This window comes from Euprymna scolopes, chromosome 9 (genome assembly GCF_053919585.1).
Source record: "Euprymna scolopes isolate OS-2025 chromosome 9, ASM5391958v1, whole genome shotgun sequence".
Classification (NCBI taxonomy): Eukaryota; Metazoa; Mollusca; class Cephalopoda; order Sepiida; family Sepiolidae; genus Euprymna; species Euprymna scolopes.
Genome location: NC_136490.1, coordinates 116,916,509 through 116,935,340, shown reverse-complemented (window position 1 = coordinate 116,935,340; position 18,832 = coordinate 116,916,509). Strand labels below are relative to the sequence as shown.

At 36.1% G+C, this 18,832-nt stretch overlaps 1 protein-coding gene across 3 annotated transcripts in view; it reads right to left on the bottom strand.

The window, feature by feature from the left end:
- The window catches only part of LOC145284817 (organic cation transporter protein-like), a 101,183-nt gene that overhangs the window by 54,747 nt on the left and 27,604 nt on the right, over nt 1-18,832 (bottom strand). Inside the window, exon 1 of one of the 3 annotated variants that reach the window (XM_080133781.1) lies at nt 16,766-17,005. The exons of 1 other annotated variant lie outside the window; for it this stretch is intronic. The gene's annotated coding sequence lies outside the window, so the exon portion shown is untranslated. Of the gene's footprint in view, nt 1-16,515; nt 16,695-16,765; nt 17,006-18,832 lie in introns of those variants that run through there. One more of the 3 variants, XM_080133782.1, reaches the window with a different exon arrangement.

The following is an 18,832-nucleotide window of genomic DNA, read 5'->3' as shown; positions in this document are numbered from 1 at the left end:
ATCCTTTTCCGAGTCATTACGGGTCGCCACCCATGGCCAACAGGTGGCCCCTTTGAGAGGCTTTTACTCTCTGCAGGGGGACAGTCAGTGTATTCTAATGCCCCACCGATGGGGTTGGAAAGTAGGGGGAAAAAAAAATAAAGAAAGAAAGGGAGGGGAAGAGGAAAGGGGAATGGAACTATTGTTTTTGTTTTTTCAGAACATAATTAAGTTTTACAAAAGAGAATAGAAAACAAAAACAGAAGTTTAATGTAGGTGCATTTCGTCTCAGGAAGCCACTAGACAGCCTGATCTCGTAGTACCAGAGGGTCTCGGTTTAAAGCTGATTTGGCTGCTAAGTCTGCTCTTTTGTTACTTTTCACTCCGATATGGCTTGGAATCCAGCACATGATTACCTCTTTGTGGGTAGTCATAGAGTTTAGTCTATTCAATAGTTTGGTGATTAGTGGTTTCTCGATCTTTATATTGTTCAATGATGATAGAACAGAGCGAATCCGAGAAAATTATAAACTTGTGTTTTTTGTTAGAATGTTGAGAGCAAGGTTGATAGCACAAACTTCTGCGGTGAAAATGGAGCTTTTAGTTGGTAGTACCTTCTGGTGAGTTGTTCCATTCAGAACAGCTGCGCATGCTGTCCTGTTGTGGTCCTTAGAGCCATCTGTGTAGATGTGCAGATGATCGGGGTTATCTAGAAGTATGTTGTTTTATTTTTCCTGGTACGTGTTAGGATGGGGTTTTGCTTTGGGGAGTTTACTTAGTTCAAAGATCATTTTGTTTTTTTTTGAGAATCCAAGGTGGGATTTCACACACAGTGTATGATGGTTTGTTATCTCTGATTCTTGTAATATCGTTTTCATTCATAAACTGAAGGGTTTTATAGCTTTTTCTTTTGCTTTGAATAGTTCACTGTGTCTTGGATGGAATGTGTCATTGTATGCAGGGTTGTTTGGACATGGTTTTAGTTTAGTATAGCATTGGGTAGCTAATTTATGGCTCCTTATATCTGCTGGTATCTCATTGGCCTCTACATGTAGACTTTCCACTGGGACGTTCTGAAGGCTCCCACTACCAGTCTCAGCCCTCCGTGGTACATCGGGTCTAGTGTCTTTAAGTTCTTCTGGTCGACCGATAAATGAAACATCCATAGTCAAGTTTTGACCTGATCAATGACCTGTATCATTTCAGAAGTGTTTTTTGATCTGCACCCTATTCTGTGTGGGCTATAACACGCAGCAGTTGCAGTCTTTTATTGCAGTTTGTTTTCAGGTTCCTCAGGTGGGGGATGAATGTCAGTTTTTTATCAAATGTCAAACCTAGGAATTTATATTCATCTACAATGGGAATTTCTGTATTTTCAAGTTTCAAACAAGGGTCGTTATGGAGTTTCCTCATTTGGCAGAAGTGTACATATTTGGTTTTTGTTTCAGAGAATTTAAATCCATTTTCTATTGACCACGTTTTTAATCTATTTAGGCATTGTTCGAGCTTGCGTTCTATGGTATATATTTTGACCTGCAATATATCAGGTCATCCACATATAAAGATCCGTCAACACTGGGAGTTAGGCACTTTGTTATGTTGTTTATTTTAATGCTAAACAAGGTTACAGATAGAATACTCCCTTTAGTACTCCCTCTTCTTGGATGTTGGTATCTGAATAGGTTGATCGAATGCATACTTGAAATTTGCGATCTGATAGAAAACCCTTTATAAATTGTGGTTGTCTGCCTTTAAGATTGAGGTTGTTAAGATCTCTCATTATTCCAAATTTCCAGATAGAGTCGTATGCTTTCTCCAAGTCAAAAAAGATTACCGAGAGGTGTTCGTTCCTTATAAATGCTTCTCTTACAGCTGTTTCTAGGCGAATCAGGTGATCGATTGTACTTCTTTTATTATGGCAGCTGCACTGTAGGTTAGAGATAATGTTGAATTCTAAGTACCACACTAGTCTGTCGTTGACTATTCTCTCCATTATTTCCCATATTACTCTTGGTTCAGTGGAGCAATTCAGTTTGCTGACGTAATTTTGGCAGCATTCTTTTTTTTTTTTTTCTGTTCTTATAACTATGGGCTTTAGCTCTGTTTTGCTTGTATTCTATAAGATTTGGAGTAGTAGGTTGTTTCTGGAATTTTTTTAGGGCAGCTTTCCGTAACTTGATAGCTTGTTGACATTTAGTGTTGAACCAGGGTTTGTTGTGTTTTTTGGTTGTTGTGTTTTTGGGATGCACTCATTTGCTATTTCTATCAGTGTTTTGGTAAAAGATTCTACTGTCATGGATAGTTTTGATGTGGTTCAATTTAGTTTTGCATTTTTTCCTTGAATATTTGCCAGTTGCCCTTGTTTAGGTTCGATTATGGATGTTTTTGACTACTGGGTTCGGGGGTTTCAATTAGAATTGGGAAGTGGTCGCTGCCACAGGTGTCATCATACACACTCCAACAGAAATCCAAATATATTTTGGGGTCACACATACTTATATCAATGGCGGAGTAATTTCCATTAGCTGGACTGATGTATGTGGGTGAACCGTTGTTAAGTAAGCATATATTGTTTTTGTTAATCATTTCTTCTATTGTTCTGCTTTTTTTTTTTTTGTTAATGTCCTTACATCCCCATAGTATATTGTGGCTATTAAAGTCATCTAACAGGATGAAGGGTTTGGGCAGTTGATCGATTAGTTTTTTTCAATTCGTCTTTGTCTATATCTTCGTTTGGTGGGATATATGTAGAGCATACTGTTATAGTTTTGTGCAGAGTGGCCTTGATGGCAATTGCTTGGATATTTGTAGTGATATTTACTTTACTGTGGGGTGTGTCGTTTTGGATCAGAATCAACACACCCCCTGAGGCACTGCCTCCAGAATTATGAGTAGTTGAAGGATTGGAGGTTCTTGATGTTGATGCTGTCGTGTTACAGAAAGGTTTCTTGAAGGCAGATTATTGTAGGTTGTTTCTGTGTTATTAATAGTTGTAGTTCATTCATATTTGCTTTCAAACCACGACAGTTCCATTGGATTATTTCCCCACCCCATGTAGGTGCATTTTTTGGAATATTGAAGATCACCTAAATTCTTTTAAAAGTTACCAAGCGAATTTGTGCAAAGTTTGTGCATGTGTGTGTCTAGAAGTGTAAGCCATGTTTAGTTTCAGAACAGTTTCAGATGGCTCGTTGTTCTAAACAAGTCTTGAGAGGTGACTTGTTTGCAGCAGACAGTTCCACAGAGCAAAATATTCTTACCATATCGAGATGGAAAAAAACATGTGAAATTGGTACAGAAAAGGTTTAATATTTATGGAGCAATTCTGGTTTCTGATTGGTTGGTAGTAGAATGCGAATTAATTCGATTTGTCAGTTCCTAGCAGCATCGTTTATAAATAGAATCGTCCGACTGTGGGATCATACCCCATTATACTTCCAAAATATAGCAACTGTGTGTGTGTGTGTGTTATATACAAGTAATAATAAATTTACATCGTATTTTAATGTTATTATAATCTATAGATTTTAGTTTTGATAGTTTAAAAACAATAAATTTTTATCATTAGTACCAGCAATGAAAAATTAAGTTTTAAAAATATTAAAAGAATCTCCTTTGAAATTGGAAATTAGACCCAAATTTTTCCAATTCTAATATTCTCAAAAGTTTTAATTTTTCCAGGTCTTGATATATTTCAGAACTGTGTATATATATATATATATATCACTCGCTTTATTGCAGATTAATAAAATATCAATTCAACACACACATATCAACTGATGAGACAAAATATTATGAAAGAAAAAAAAAAAAAAAGACTACTGATATATATACCCTGAAAGTGTTAAAGCATTTTTATTGAACTTATTCGTGACAATAATAAAAAAAAAAAAAAAAAAATTATATATACCATACTTTGGGGTAATTGTGTCAAGTCCAGGGTAATTGCACCAACTAGCTAAAACTCTTTTGATAACCATGCATATAAATAGCACTTTTATTTTTAGTTGCCGCAATTACTGCCGGATTTGGAGCAATTACCCCAAAGTATGGTATATATATATATATATATATATATATATATATATATAAATAAAATACAGGGTATGTTTTATATATATTTATATAAAATACAGGGTGTCCCAGCAGCTTTGCACTCTCCAAATTTTCATAAAAATAAACATATCCATTTTATTCATCATTAACTTAATAGATGAAGGATTTTAGAACACAACAGATTTGATATTCACCAAAATAAAAAAAAGTCAAGGGGATAGACCTGCTGATCAGGGTGGCTACTCACTGAAGATCAGTGTATTGTGCATGATAGTACTGTTGAAGCATTATGCATAATGTATAAGAAGTTTAATTTTATGTTTTTTTATGATGCTAATGCAATTTTGAAAACACCATTTGATACGAGGCAAAGGCAAGTAGATAAAATGATACTATTGAAGAATTAAACGGTAGTCAGAATCAACAAAACATACTTATTCATTTCACATTGAACAGAACTATTTCATTATTACAGAGTGGAGGCAGTCATAAAAGATAAAACTATCGAAACAATAACTCCTTTGCTGATTAATAAAATATTCCTAAGATATGGGTCATTATTAGAGTTTGTGAATGATAATTGACCTGAGAATGTTAATGTGGTAAAGAGTCATACTTTAGATGGCCTGAATGTAATAACTACCTCATCATACCATCCATAAAGTAATGCAAAGGTAGAAAGTTTTCACAGGTTCCTAGGAGATATACTAGCAAAACTCTCTGAAAAGGGAAAACGAAAATTGGGGTTTGTTTTGAATAAGGCTCTGGCTGCAGCAACAAGTTTTCAATCAATGAAAGCAGTAAGTTTTTTTCTTACATGTTTGGGCTGGATATAGTCCTACCAGGAGGAGACAACATTCCAAGGCCAAGCTGTAGCCATGGGGGAGAAGATCACCATAAAATATTAATGGAACAGCAATATAAGGTGTTCATACAGGCTCTAAGTAGAATACGCTGAAGAAAGATCAAAAGGTTAACAAAAGTAGTTAGATTAAGCATGGAAGATTCAGTATCGTATAGGAATCACCAGCGGCAGGGAAAATTCGCTCAAAGATGGAAACTGTATTATAGAAATTGAGATATAAGACAAAGCTCATGCAATGGACTTCAAATTAAGAGATAAGAGAATGAAACATGCTTAAAATAATCACAAGGGAAAGACCAGTTTGGCAGGTTGCATTAGCCAAACCAGAGGAGTGTAATAGTAGAACTAGAATGAAACACAGGTAACATATAGACACACCTGAAAATAGCGCCAGAGGGGAGTGAGCAAAAATGGAGATCAGCAGACGGAATCCCATTGATAGAGTTAAGTAGAAGGAATGGAGAAATAGAGTCAAAAGAAAAAGCATCTGAGAACGAAATCACTCCAGCAGAAACAAAAAGAGGAGAGAAGGAAATGAAGAAATGATTGAGGTTATCTTAGTGAAAGCAATGAGATGGAGATGCACATGAAAACTAGACCAGGGAAAACCAAAAATAGTTAAGTTTACAGTTAATGTGATTTTTTGGCATGAAAACTTTATTCCATAACAAGTATGTACAATATAATTTTTTTTTCAATATTTTCATTTTTCAACGTCTTGATTAAACTAAACAAGTACTGTTTTCTTTTATGTAAAACTAGCTTGGGTGCCCAGTGTTGCCTGGGTGTTTGGAGGTGTGTATTGAGCAAAAAAAAAAAAAAAAAAAAAAAAAAAAAAAAGAAAGTGTAGGCAGGTAGACTCGAACCCGTACTGCGAAGGAAGAAAAGAACGTGAAAAAAAAAAGAAAAAAAGTGACATCTTTGCCAAACCGAAGTAATGAAGATTTAAATTAAGGCTAGTCAATCGAAAAGAGGGGATGACTTTCGAAAATATCGGTGAATAAAAAGTGACTCCTCCTTGTAGAAAACTGTCCAGTTGAGGATGAAGGAATTAATATTTTTTAGCCAATTTTTCGATATTTGTCGTCCAAAGGGTCGAGCTTCAAAACGATACTAATCTTGTGAAAATCCATCGCTTCTGTAGAAAGTTTTAGGCAGACATACATACATGCATACATAACACATTTAAACAGACAAGTAAGATTTATATTATAGAAGGATTATTCTTCTCAGGATCAGCTTCCTGTTTGTAGTCCGAGTTAGAGATATCAAAAACATCAGAATTTATAATGAATTCTTTTGTCTTTTTTTCTTTCCATTTCTAGATTTTTTCTGATTTTTTTTTTTACATCCATTGCCAAGTTATAATTTTTTTTTTTTTTTTTTATTTTTTTTTTTTTTATTACATTTTCACCCCAAACAAGGCAAATTGCCACTTTGGTGTAGGGGGCTACTATCAGGGGCAACAACTACTGGGGTACTATGTAGGGATTTGGGCAGCAAGGTGTCGGTTCACGTTACACTTGAACTTCTGCACGTCAGTACTGTTGGGGAAGCAGGGACCTGGAATGGAATTCCAGAGTCTTGCGGTTCTGGGGAAGAAACTATTGGAGTAAAAAGATCTTTTACATCTAGGGACCTCTACAGTGTGGGGGTGGGATCTAGTAGCCTGTCGGGTTTGTCGAGGGTGCTCGCGTCGTGGGGGCACAAGTGATTGCAGTTAGTCAGAGCATTCACCACTAAAATACTTGTAGAAAAGGCAGAGGGATGCAACATTTCGTCGATGGGACAGAGGCTGAAGCTTAGATGCCAGTTCAGGGCCTATCAGGTTTGCGACTCTCTTTTGAACCTTGTCAAGGAGCGAGAGACTAGTAGCAGATGCACCAGCCCAGATGTGGCAGCAATACTCCATACATGGGCGAATGGTGGCCTTATAGAGGTACAGGATACTTTCGGGTGTTAGTAGTTTTCTAGCACGGTAGAGAGAGCCTACCTTTCTTGCAGCGGCCCTGGCAATGCCTTCAATGTAATTGTTCCAACTCATGTTTCCTGTGAACGTTAGGCCAAGGAGTTTGAAAGATGGACTCTCAGATAAAGAGTCGTTGGCCATTGCTATGGGTGGTAGAGAGGATTTCTTGTAATTATTGAATGAAACTAGTTTAGTCTTGGCAGCATTGAACGCGACCAACCACTTTTGTCCCCATTCTACTACAGATTGGAGGTCTTCCTCTAGTGTTTCTGCCATTTCTTTGGAAATGTGTTCATTCGTCTTCCTGTCGTGTCTGCCATAGAGTGTAGTGTCATCAGCATATATACCCATCTCAGAGGCAATGTTGTCGGGGAGGTCATTTATGAATATCAGGAACAATAGAGGTCCAAGGATAGAACCCTGGGGCACTCCCGCATTTATATCATATTGTTTAGATGTGCGACCGTCGAGGACTACCTGGATTTTTCTCTTATCTAAGAAGGATTTAATTATGTTAAGTATTCTACCAGTGATACCGTATGATCTGATTTTACTGAGGAGACCCTCATGCCATACCCTGTCAAAAGCCTTAGATATATCTAGAGCAACCGCTCTGCCTTCCCCCGCTTTGTCTAGTGAATGGTATATACGTTCAGAGATCACAGTGAGGATGTCTGCTGTGGAACGGGCTTGTCTAAATCCATATTGTTTGTCGGTCAGTAGTTTAGCATCTGTAAGATGATGGACTAGAGCATGGTTAATTATGGTCTCAAATATTTTTGCAAAAAGTGGGAGGAGGCTAATGGGGCGATAATTTAATGGGTCAGTCCTTTCGCCAGAATTCTTGAATACTGGTACAACAGAAGCAGTTTTCCAACAGCCCGGAAAGCAAGCTTCATTAAGACATTTGTTGTAGAGTTTGGAGAGAACTGGAGCTACTTCGGCTGAGCACTTTTTTAATAGCACAGCTGGGATAAGATCGGGTCCACATGCTTTTGAGGAGGTGTCAAGGTTTTTTATGATAGCATGCACCTGAGCAGGGGTGGTTTTCAGATCGTCTAGTGTGGCGTCTGTCCGCATAGGAAAGTCAGGTAGGGGGTGGTTGGAAGGGTCCAGTGTGGAGTTTGAGGCAAACCGACTGGCAAGCATGTTAGCCTTGTCGGTTGCTGAGGAGACAATCTCGTGATTGTTGGTTAGTGGGGGAATTGTTGATTGCCCATTATTTACTACACTGTTGTAGATTTTCCAGAAGTCTCGAGTTCCTAGTTTTTGTGCTTCGATGCGCTTTTTAGTGGTTTCCGTAAATTCTCTCTTAGCTGTCGCTATTTCTTTCTTAACGTTATTTCTAGCTTCTATATACTTCAGTCTGTTTGAAGTGGACTTATGTCGGTTAAACCTACGGTATGCATGCTGCTTTTGAGTAATGGCAGTTGCACAAGTCGACGTAAACCATTGGGGAGAGTGGGGCTTACTATAAAATTTCCGCATGGGAACATGCGCTTCGATTGCAGTTTTGAACCAGTCAGTGGTCTCGTTTGCACACTGTTCAGCAGGGAGAGAGAAAATATTTTTCCATGGAGCATCTCTAATTAGTTCCCTGATGGTAATATAGATGTAATTGGTTTCCCTATCCACCAATTCAAGCTAGAGCCCTACGGCCAACAGGTGGCCTTATTGAGACTTTTACTCTCTGCAGGAGGGTAGTCACCATATTCTACAGCCTTGCTGACAGGGCGGCTGCGGGCGGCAGTTATGCTTTGTTTTTCATAATTTTCTCCTTTCAATCAGGTAGAAAAACACTTGTTTTTGCATTTGGAACAATTAATTATTGCATATTTGTTGTTTTTTTTTATTTCAACCAAGACAAAAACCCATAAATCAAATTTCAATGACATGTCAGTAACGTCATAATAAAAATATAACTCTAAAAATCTTGTTCGATTTGAATGAAACATTAAACTGCAATAAAAGGCTTTGAAATACTTTAACATGCACAAAATTATCCAGGTAAGTAGAAAAGTAAGTTTTATTACCTTTGATAATAGTTATTTCTTAACTATTTGTTATTGTCATCCATTTTCTTTTTCTGTTAACTACACAATGCATTCGGCCAGTATTTATTTATGAGGTAAAAAAAAATTTAAAAAATTTATTAGTAATTTATAACTATCCAGCTATACTACCAGATATTGCCCAATTAAGCTGCAAATTTATTTGGCTTTCCTTTTTGTAAACTAGGACATTTTTTAAGGTTTCTAAACTTTGTTTTTCTGATGAAGTAATTGTGCAAACAAATACAAAGCTACGCCCCATTTTTTAAGATGATAACCATTAAAAAATATTTTTGACTCGGTAAATATTTTTCTTAACATGCTGCAATGATTTACAAGAAAAACTGGCTAACCAGATTCAAATATTGATTATGTAGAAAGAAAGTTATTAGTGACAAAAAAAAAAAAAAAAAAAAAAATTAAACTGATTTACTTTATTATATATAAAACATAATAGTTTTTGTTCCAATTACAGGGAAGTAACTCCATATCAACAAATACAGAGTTCATCACATTTTTAAAGATATGAAACATTTTATTATAATTTCGACTGACAAAACATTTTCTAGAAAATCGAATTACATTTTATTCTTCTAAACATGTTGCAAGGATTAACAAGAAAAACTGGCTAACCAGAATCAAATATAGTTATTTTAATATTTCTAAAAAATATTAATTTTTGTTGCAATCAAAATGAGCAACATGTTTAGATAAGTACAAAGTTATGCCCAATTTTTTTATTAAATGCTGTACATTTGAAAATAATTCCTACCTGAGCAAAGTAATTTTTAAAAGAATAACTCAAATTGCATTTTATCATTTTTAAAAACATGCAACAATTTACAATAAAAACTGATAAACCAGAATCAAATATTGATTCAACAGGAAGAAAGCTATTGATAAAAAGATAAAAAATATCTGATCTTTTTATTTTCCTTTTATTCCTCCCTGCCCCAAACAAGGCACAGTGCCACTTGGATGTAAGGGCTACTATTTGGGACCATATCTACAGGGGCACTATGTAGGGAGTTGAGCAGCGAGATGCCTGTTCACAGTACACTCTAACTTCTGCATGTCAATACAGTCAGGGAAGCAGTAAAAAGGGAGGAAATTCCAAAGCCTAGCAGTTTGAAGTAAGAAACTCTTACAGTAGGAGGCTTCCCTGCATTTAGGAAGCTCAACAGTGAATGAGGTGGGATTTTGCTGCTTGTTGGGTTTGTTAGGAGTATTTAAAATACTGAGATGCAACATATGTGACGATGGGACATAGGTTGAAGGTTGGTTGATAGTGCGAGACCTTTTAGATTGGAGACTTTTTTGGACCCTGTCTAATAGGGAGGGACTAGTAGTAGATGCATCAGATGTGGCAACAATACTTCATGCATAGGTGAATGGTGGCTTTGTATAGATATAGGAGACTGTCAAATGCGAGTAGTTTTCTAGCATGGTAGAGGGAGCCCACCTTCTTTACAGCAACCTTGGCAATGTTTTCAATGTATTTATTGCAATTCAAGTTGACTGAATGCTAAGCTGAGGAGAAGGCGTTTCTTCAGCTGAAACTGCGTGTACAAATTTAATGACAAATTACAAAATTAGCAAGCATTTAATTTTATTGCTTAATTATGTTAAACATGGAATGAAAAAAATGTTGAATAAAATTATAAGTCCATGTCATTTTTCACTGATGAGGAAAGTTTAATTTCAAGAGGAACAGCTTCACAGAATAATACCTAGAAACTAATCACCATCACATCAGCTTTAATGTTAGTTTTAAATGCCGACATGTGTGGGACAACTTTTAGAAATTGAATTCCACACTCATCTATCTCTGGCCCGGTCTTTACTTATACCTCTTCTCCAATTCTTTTTTTATTACTTCCCAGGTTTTTCTCGACCTTACACTGGACTTGCTACCTCAACTGTTCTACATCTAACCCAAGAACTCTTATCCATTCTTTCAGCATTGCCTTACTTACAAAATCTCCTACTCTACACACGTCTCCCTATATATCGTGTCTGGTGCTACTAGATCAGGCTGTCTGAAGATATTGGCTTCATGACCTAAAATACACCAAACGATGATGTTATCGGGAATTTTTCTTCTTTTCCTTTGTAAAACTCAATCATGTTCCACAAAGTCAAAAACAAAAGCCAAAGTTTTTCTCTACAAAGCAACACAACCGATCACTATGAATAAATATTTGAAGATATAAATAACTTGAAACATAAAAACTTCAAAAATGACTGGATTCAGCATTAAATAACCTGTAAAGGCTTGATAAGCCAGAAAAAAAACAAAAAACAACCAAACTAAACATCATACATCCATACACTATCTAAATTCAATAATTTTTCTTGGATCATCAAATCTAAACTAGTTATTTTAATGTTATTTGTGCAAGGTTTCGGTCAGATTGTCCTTTGACCATCCTCAGCCATGTTGGTTGTTGTTTGGAAAAGAAAAGAGAAAAGTTACTGGCTCCGTAGATAGTTTCGTATTCTTTGAGCCAGTCTACATTTTATGGTTATTGTTTCGCATTTGTGAAACTTTTTCTTTTCCAAAACAACAGTCAACATACCTGAGGACGGTTGAAGGCCAATCTAACCAAAATAGCATTCAAGATGAGAACAATAGTCGGATCAATACAAGTAATATAAACAATCAGCCTCACCTAAAAAATTCAGAAATTTAGTTATTTTATTATACATCCGTTGTATCATTCTCATATCATTTCTTTCCATGCAACACATGTCCTCAACCCTCAGTGGGCAAGTGTTACTTTGACACTTTGCTGGTCAGTAATGGCAACAAAAGCAAAAAAAAAAAAAAAATCACTACAAATTCCCATGAACTATTTAAAATGATTTTCTATTGCAACCACATTAGCATCTGCTCCACCATGAATCACAATTATAACAAAACCTTAACAACATCATTAGCTTCACTGTCTGAATGTACTTTCTCCACGTCAGAGTTCTCATCCATTTTTATTGTCTTGCATACAAACTGGTAATCCTCTCATCCTACTAGTAATTCCAGTGCCCTTCTGGTGTACCTAATGCTTAGAAGTACCGCCAAAAAATTGAGTTGCACCCGACTCTCCACAAACTGAGCAAAGAAACTACCCCACTTCCGGGGTACTTTTAAATAAGAAAATAAATTTTTTACGAGTATCCGAGAAGTGACTGAAAATTGCTCAAGAAACAACAAGAGATAACTCAACAATTCATACTAACTAAATTTATCTTGTAATGCCTACAAATTCCCATGAACTGCTTAAAATTATTTTCTTTATAAAACTACCGATTTTTTTAAAAATATATTTTCGTTTCATCATAGGTACGTACATTATAAAAATTTTTGTTTATTTTTGAAATAGGGGAAATTCTGGACAAAATCCCAATTTTTTATTTTAATTTTTGGAAAAAAATGCGCCTCAGTAAATTTTTACTTTAACTGCAACTGAACACTCACCTTTAAAATGACAACTTGTTTTTTTTTTTTTTTTTTTTTTTTTTGCAGGTCTGCTGAAAACGAATATCATATTCAAATTTGGGGTAGGCAAGTAGTTTTCTTGACATTAAGACATTTTTCCAATGTATTAATGAATTTCATTAGCCATCGCTATTCTTAACATGAGGAGGGGGGTGATTTATAACATGCATGCACATTAGTACTAGCTCAGTTAGGGGGGGGAAACATGGCCGCCAGTGAAAACAAGGGATTACATTGGATAATAAAGTCTTAATATTCAGAAAACTCCTAGTCTGCCCCAAACTTGAATGTGATATTCGTTTTCAGCACACCCAAAAACCTGAAAGTCATCAATTTAATGGTGAATAGCGAGTTGCAATTTAAGTAAAAAAAAAAAAAATACTGGTGCTTTTTCAAAATAACCAAAATCGAAAAATTGTATTTCAACGAAAAGCAATGTTATTTAATTTTCATGCTGAATGATGTTGAAATTAGTAACATTACTACATGAAACATTTACTTTAACGATCCAGCGATCCACCATTGTTATTTTGAAATCCTCTAAATTCAGGCAGTTACAAATATATTAAGACGAAAAATAAAATACATATTTACAACGGTGCAGTTGTACTGCAGTTGGAAGATTGTCCGGCAGAGGGCGTGTTAAAATCTTGCATGGAGAAACCGGCACATGCGTCTTGCCTATCCGGCATTCGAACACAGCTCCCTGGGTCTTGCTGACTTGATACCTTTATATCTTGTTCACCCACGTATGCTAATTAGTGGGCGTCTCCACAACAATCACTCATGTCTAAGTCTCATTTTAACATTTAATAAACAACTTTATTTGTTATCTTTGTTAGTAGCTTTGGTACAAGAGAGAAACGGGTTAGTAGGTTGAAGTGTTCTTGTATGAAGATAGAATTAATATCATGCCAGCTAGTTGAGGAAGAGAGCAGTTCGGTTCCGTTTACACGTTTATAGCTAGTAGCCGTCGGTACGAAGGAAGACGGATAAAAGAGAAAGATAAGGCAAAGATTCAGTGTGTTTAAGTATGTAGAAGTATGCGTCTGATAGTAGAGACAGAGCAAAGGGTTAATGTCTCATGGTAAGAAAGAGTTGGTGTGTGTGTTGTTTTGATACCGCACGTAGAAATAAATGTGAGTTTGAAGAGAGCCATAGCTAGCTTGTAGTACTCACGTTCAGCCTGGGGCTTTCGCCTCAGGCTAATGTCCGCTGTCCGACAGGGTCAGGATCAAAGGTTCATGATTTCGCCTTTTATATACTCGATCACGTGATAAGAGATCTGGCTTGTGATTGGACAAGCCAGGCAGAAAATGGATTTCAAATCTCGAATCGAGAGAAGTAGCTCCTGCATGTGATGTAGTTTTTGTACGGTTTTTACAGTGAACTCCATGATGACTACCAGACTAAGTATTCATCCTTGGAAAGGCATCACTTCCACATCGACTTGCTGCAACTATTCTTTGAACAATATCTGTTCCTAAAACTAATGGAGACTTGAATCCTGCAAACGCAAAGCTAAACATGAACTACTATCCTTACAGGTGTTACCAGCTCTGTTCCGGAGAAAGCTAAAGATGGCACATCTTTTGCAATTGGATCTTTTACTTTAATAAAATTTACGTTGAAGTTTAAAGGTGAGCCAGTTCTGATTTCTGATTGCTTTCATTCTGCCAAGGGTAAAATCGAGGTGGGAAAAATATCTCACAGTATAAAATAAGTGAAAAAAAAAAACTAAAATAGTTATCTAGGTATTTTTTTTCTGCCTATGTTTCAAAATAACCTCGTCAAATTTTGACAAACTTTAAGCGATGATTGGAGTTATCTCCCATGGCGCCCCCCCCCCTCATCCGCGAAATAAACATGCTGCCCGCGACCCGACCGATCTCATTTAAAGTTTGATTTTCCTCTGTAAACACACACACACACACACACACACACACACACTACTTGATCAAATAAAGTGATTTTTTTTTGTATGAAAACTTTATCCCATGATTACGTATAATATGTATTTTTTCAGTATTTTCATTTTTTTAAATTCTTGATTAAACTAAGTACCAGATAATTCTATAAGATATTTCGATACCGATACTTCTAATAATTTTTTTTTTAATTTTTTTTTTTAACTTTCTTTCCACCTCATTCACTGTTAAATTGACGACTTTTTGCATGTTTTCAGGTATGCTGAAAACGAACATCACATTTAAATTTAGGGCAGGCAAGTAGTTTTCTGGATATTAAGACCTTTATCATCTAATGCAATCCGTTATTTTTTCCCAAATAAAAAGCACTAATGCGTAATACACATTACAAAACACTCCCTTCTCGGGTTCATTGTTCATGATTGCGAAGGCCACTGAAATCCATTGCCATTACGTAATACATTAAGGGAAAAAATGTCTTAATATCCTGAAAACTATTTGTCTGCCCTAATTTTTAATGTGATATTCGTTTTCAGGACACCCGAAAATCTCTTTATGTCGTTATTTTAAAGGTGAGTGTTAAGGTGGAAAGAAAGTAAAAATTTGCCAAAAATTCTAGATGCCAGCAATAGCAGCATTCCTCGTAATTGTGACTCAGGAGACCGGTAGTAAACCAATCCTCAATTCCGAAAGAGGAGATAATGCCTGGGAAGATAGCTTAGAATCGCCCGCCATGTTATCTTACATCGAACGCAATATCTTTAATCTGTTTAAAAAAAAAAAAAGAAAAAAAAAAGGACAATGGAAAACGTAAAAACGCTGAAATAAAAGCCACGTGGTTTGTTTGCATTATTTTTTTCAGACCTATACGGAAAAATACAAGAGGTGAACAATAGTTCTGGAAACGTGACTTGTTTAGATTTTTTTAATTTTTTTTTTTTTTTTTTTTTTAAGCAGACAAGTTATTGAATCAATTTCCGAATGCAGAATACGGACCGTGCTGAAATAAGAACGTTATTTAGAAACTCGTTCTCCACATGAGGGGGGGGGGCATTTTGTAATAGAATAAGTACAAAACACCCTCCCCATGTTAAGAACGGCTTTTTAAATAACGTTATTTTAGCACGGATCAATAAGTACACTAGTACTCTACAAATACTAACACGGTTCGTATTCTACACAAATACCTAATTTTCTTTTTTTAAATTCGGTTATCACCAAGTCCAGCCAGCACTGCTGGACTCCAGCAGTCCAGCAGCAGCGTGCTTTTCTGACCGTTCTGTTTCAGTGTTTCACGATGAACTCCCTGAAAAGAGTCCCGGCGGAGTTGTACAACGATCACCCCCACTCGTAATTTCTATACTGATATAACTAAATAAGTTAAAAAAAAAAAAAAAAAACTCGAAACTTTATTTTCATAAAAAAAAACAATTAAAAAAAAGTCACGTTCATTCTATCTTTTTTTCTTTGAGAAACAAAAATATTTCTGACTTACAAATGTGGTAGAGGCTCATCTTATGTCATGTTTACTTTCTATGGTTTTGATATACCCGCGTTTTTATTGGTTACAAAAAGAGTGACTGATTTACCAGAACGCTGTAACTAAAAAGTGAGCACCCCTTTCACATGTTGAAATAATGATTTTTTTTTTTTTTCAATTTTTTTTTTTCATAATCTGGTTAATTAGTGTCCAATCAATAGTAATCCAGTGAAAAAAAAAAAAAAAAATCAGTATAGAAATTACGCATGGGGGTGATGGTTGTACAACTCCGCCAAAGTCTCTTCTGATTACTTACCAGTTATAAAATAAGCAAACGAACGTGGCTGTTTTTCAGAATAATGGTGTATTTTAAAACCGATAAACATTAATCACGGATCAAGATCAAAGTGTAGCTGCACTTCAATTTCTTGTTCTGTCCGTGGAGGAGAAATCCTTCACGACTGAGACAATTTTTTATTTTTGTTCCTTTTCTCCACATTAAAAAAAAAAAAAAAAAAAAAAAAAAAACGACCCTGGTCTCTAACTGTCCCGTGGGGATGTATTGTAAATATGAACATAATGGACTTTTCCATAGAATTCATCGTAAAGCAGAACAGTCAGCAAGTAAAAATGACAAAAACACGCGAAACTTAAGGATAACCATAATCGGGGGGGAAAAAAAAGTTCTTACCTTTCAGAAAAAAAAAAAAGTTTTCAATTTGAGTATGCGAGCAGTTAGCAATGTCTGTGTCGCATATTATATATATATATATTACATAAATGCGTAAATCGAACAAAGTCGGTGTTTAATTTTATCGGAAAATACCCACCGAATAAGTTGTACCGCTGTATTTTTCGTACGGAACTTTCTTCTGCGTACAACAACAACCATTCATTAAGTTAATAAAAATAAATATATAAATAAATAAAAGCAACGTTACCTAATATTTCACATATACTAATCCTTTACAAAAGAGTGATTTATATATGCTTATATTTTTTTTTTAAATAAGTAATTTTTACAAAGATATCCATGTCTTTCTTTTCGGGTATAAATCCGGTGCTTGTGATTAAAAAAAATAAAACTAAGAGAAAATGCGTCTGCTGAGTGAGAACTGACTTAGTGTTGGTTGCCCTCATTTCAAGGACAAACACGAGAAAGTAACTCACAGCTTAAAACGACATCAGTACATTATTATCTCCCTTGCATTTCTTTATTATTATTTGCACCAAGATTTTCCTATCCTATTTACTCCCCTTTTTACGCGGGCTGAGTTAGACAGAAATCCGATTTTTAACACGAGGAAAATCCAGCCCACTTAAAAGGCGAACTTTGAGAGAAAAAAAAAAAGATACTAGATTTTGTTCCTAGAATGCAAAAGAAAGAACATTATTTTTTTTTTTCATTAATTAGTCTTTTTCAACCAAAACAATGCACATCATTGCCACTTACAACCTAAGAGTATACTATTTGAGATTATGTTGTTGAACTCGAAACATGACTTTTGTTTAGATTAACAACGAGAGGAGATGTTTTTTCACATTACATTTAATCTTTTGTAGTTTAGTACAGTCAGGGAAGTAGGAAACAAGGAATGAATGCCAAAGTTTAACAGTGAGAGAAGAAACTATTAAAATAGAAGGCAGTGAAGGAGTGGGATTTTGCTGATTGTCATGTTAGTTGGGGGTATTTACGTTGAAGGGGCATAAATGCTATGAATTCATCAGAACACATCCCATTAAAGTACTTGTAAAACAGACACAGGGATGCAACATTGTTGCGATGGGACAGAGGTTGGAACTTGGCCAACACAAATAAACTCGGAATTCCATCTTCCAGCGTAAACCCCCACTACCATGTCTCCTTCTTCAACATCAGGGGTCTATGTTCCCATCTTCCAGAGGTTGAAACCCAATTGCAGGAGACTGAACCGGACCTATTATTCCTAAACGAAACTGGACCGACCATTTCTCTAGATGATTTCGTAGTTAAAGGATACTCTAACTTAACATCTAAACCTGACCCTCAAGATCGCCATGGGCATGCAATATGTGCCTACATTAAAGATAGCTTTCTATGTGGTAGGGATTTCTCCAGAGAAGACCCTAATTGGCCCTATATGTGCTTACGGGTTGCACAGGCTTACACCACTGCGTTTATATTTGCCCTCTATCGCCCCCCCCCCCCACAATAGCGGAGTTACAATCTTTAAGAGCATATCTGAGAAAATTGACCACATCATGTTTGCTTATCCTTCAGCTAACATTCACATCTGTGCAGACTTCAATGTCCACAGTGTGGAATGGTTAACCCACCAAACAAGACCGATGATGAGGGGAGGTTCTGCCACAATTTCTCCATTGCTTATGACCTCCCTCATATTGTTCATGAACCCACCCATGTGCCCGACACTGGCAGTCAATTTGAAAGTCTTTTAGACCTTTTTCTCACAACTTGCCCTGAGCTATGTTCATCTTCGGTTCTGTCTCCACTGGGATCCTCTGATCATTCGGTTGTATCAGTGAAGATAAAAATGAAATGTAATAAGTCCTCAGACATATCTCTCCATCGTACAGTATATCAATACTCTATGACTAACTGGGATAGCTTCCGTACATTTATATCTGATCTACCTCTGTGCTCTATGATTAAAAAGAATGTGCCCCCTATAGTGTCAGACCTGACGGAATGGTTACTTGTAGGTATAGACAGCTTCATACTCTCGAAAAAATTCCAGCAAAAACCTAACAGCCAGCCGTGGTTCTCCCCAGAATGTGCTGCTGCCATAGCGCACAGAAATCACTTTTTCCATTGCTTCCAACATAATAGATGTACTGAGACTAAAGCCACCTTCAGGACTGCCAGCAACCACTGTAAAAGAGTAATAAAGAATGCAAGAGAGTTGTATGCTCAGTCTGTTAAATCCAAAGTAGCTGAGCAGCGGCTTGGTTCCCACCAGTTTTGGCAAATAGCAAACAGGATCCTGAACAGAAGTGTGTGCTCTATC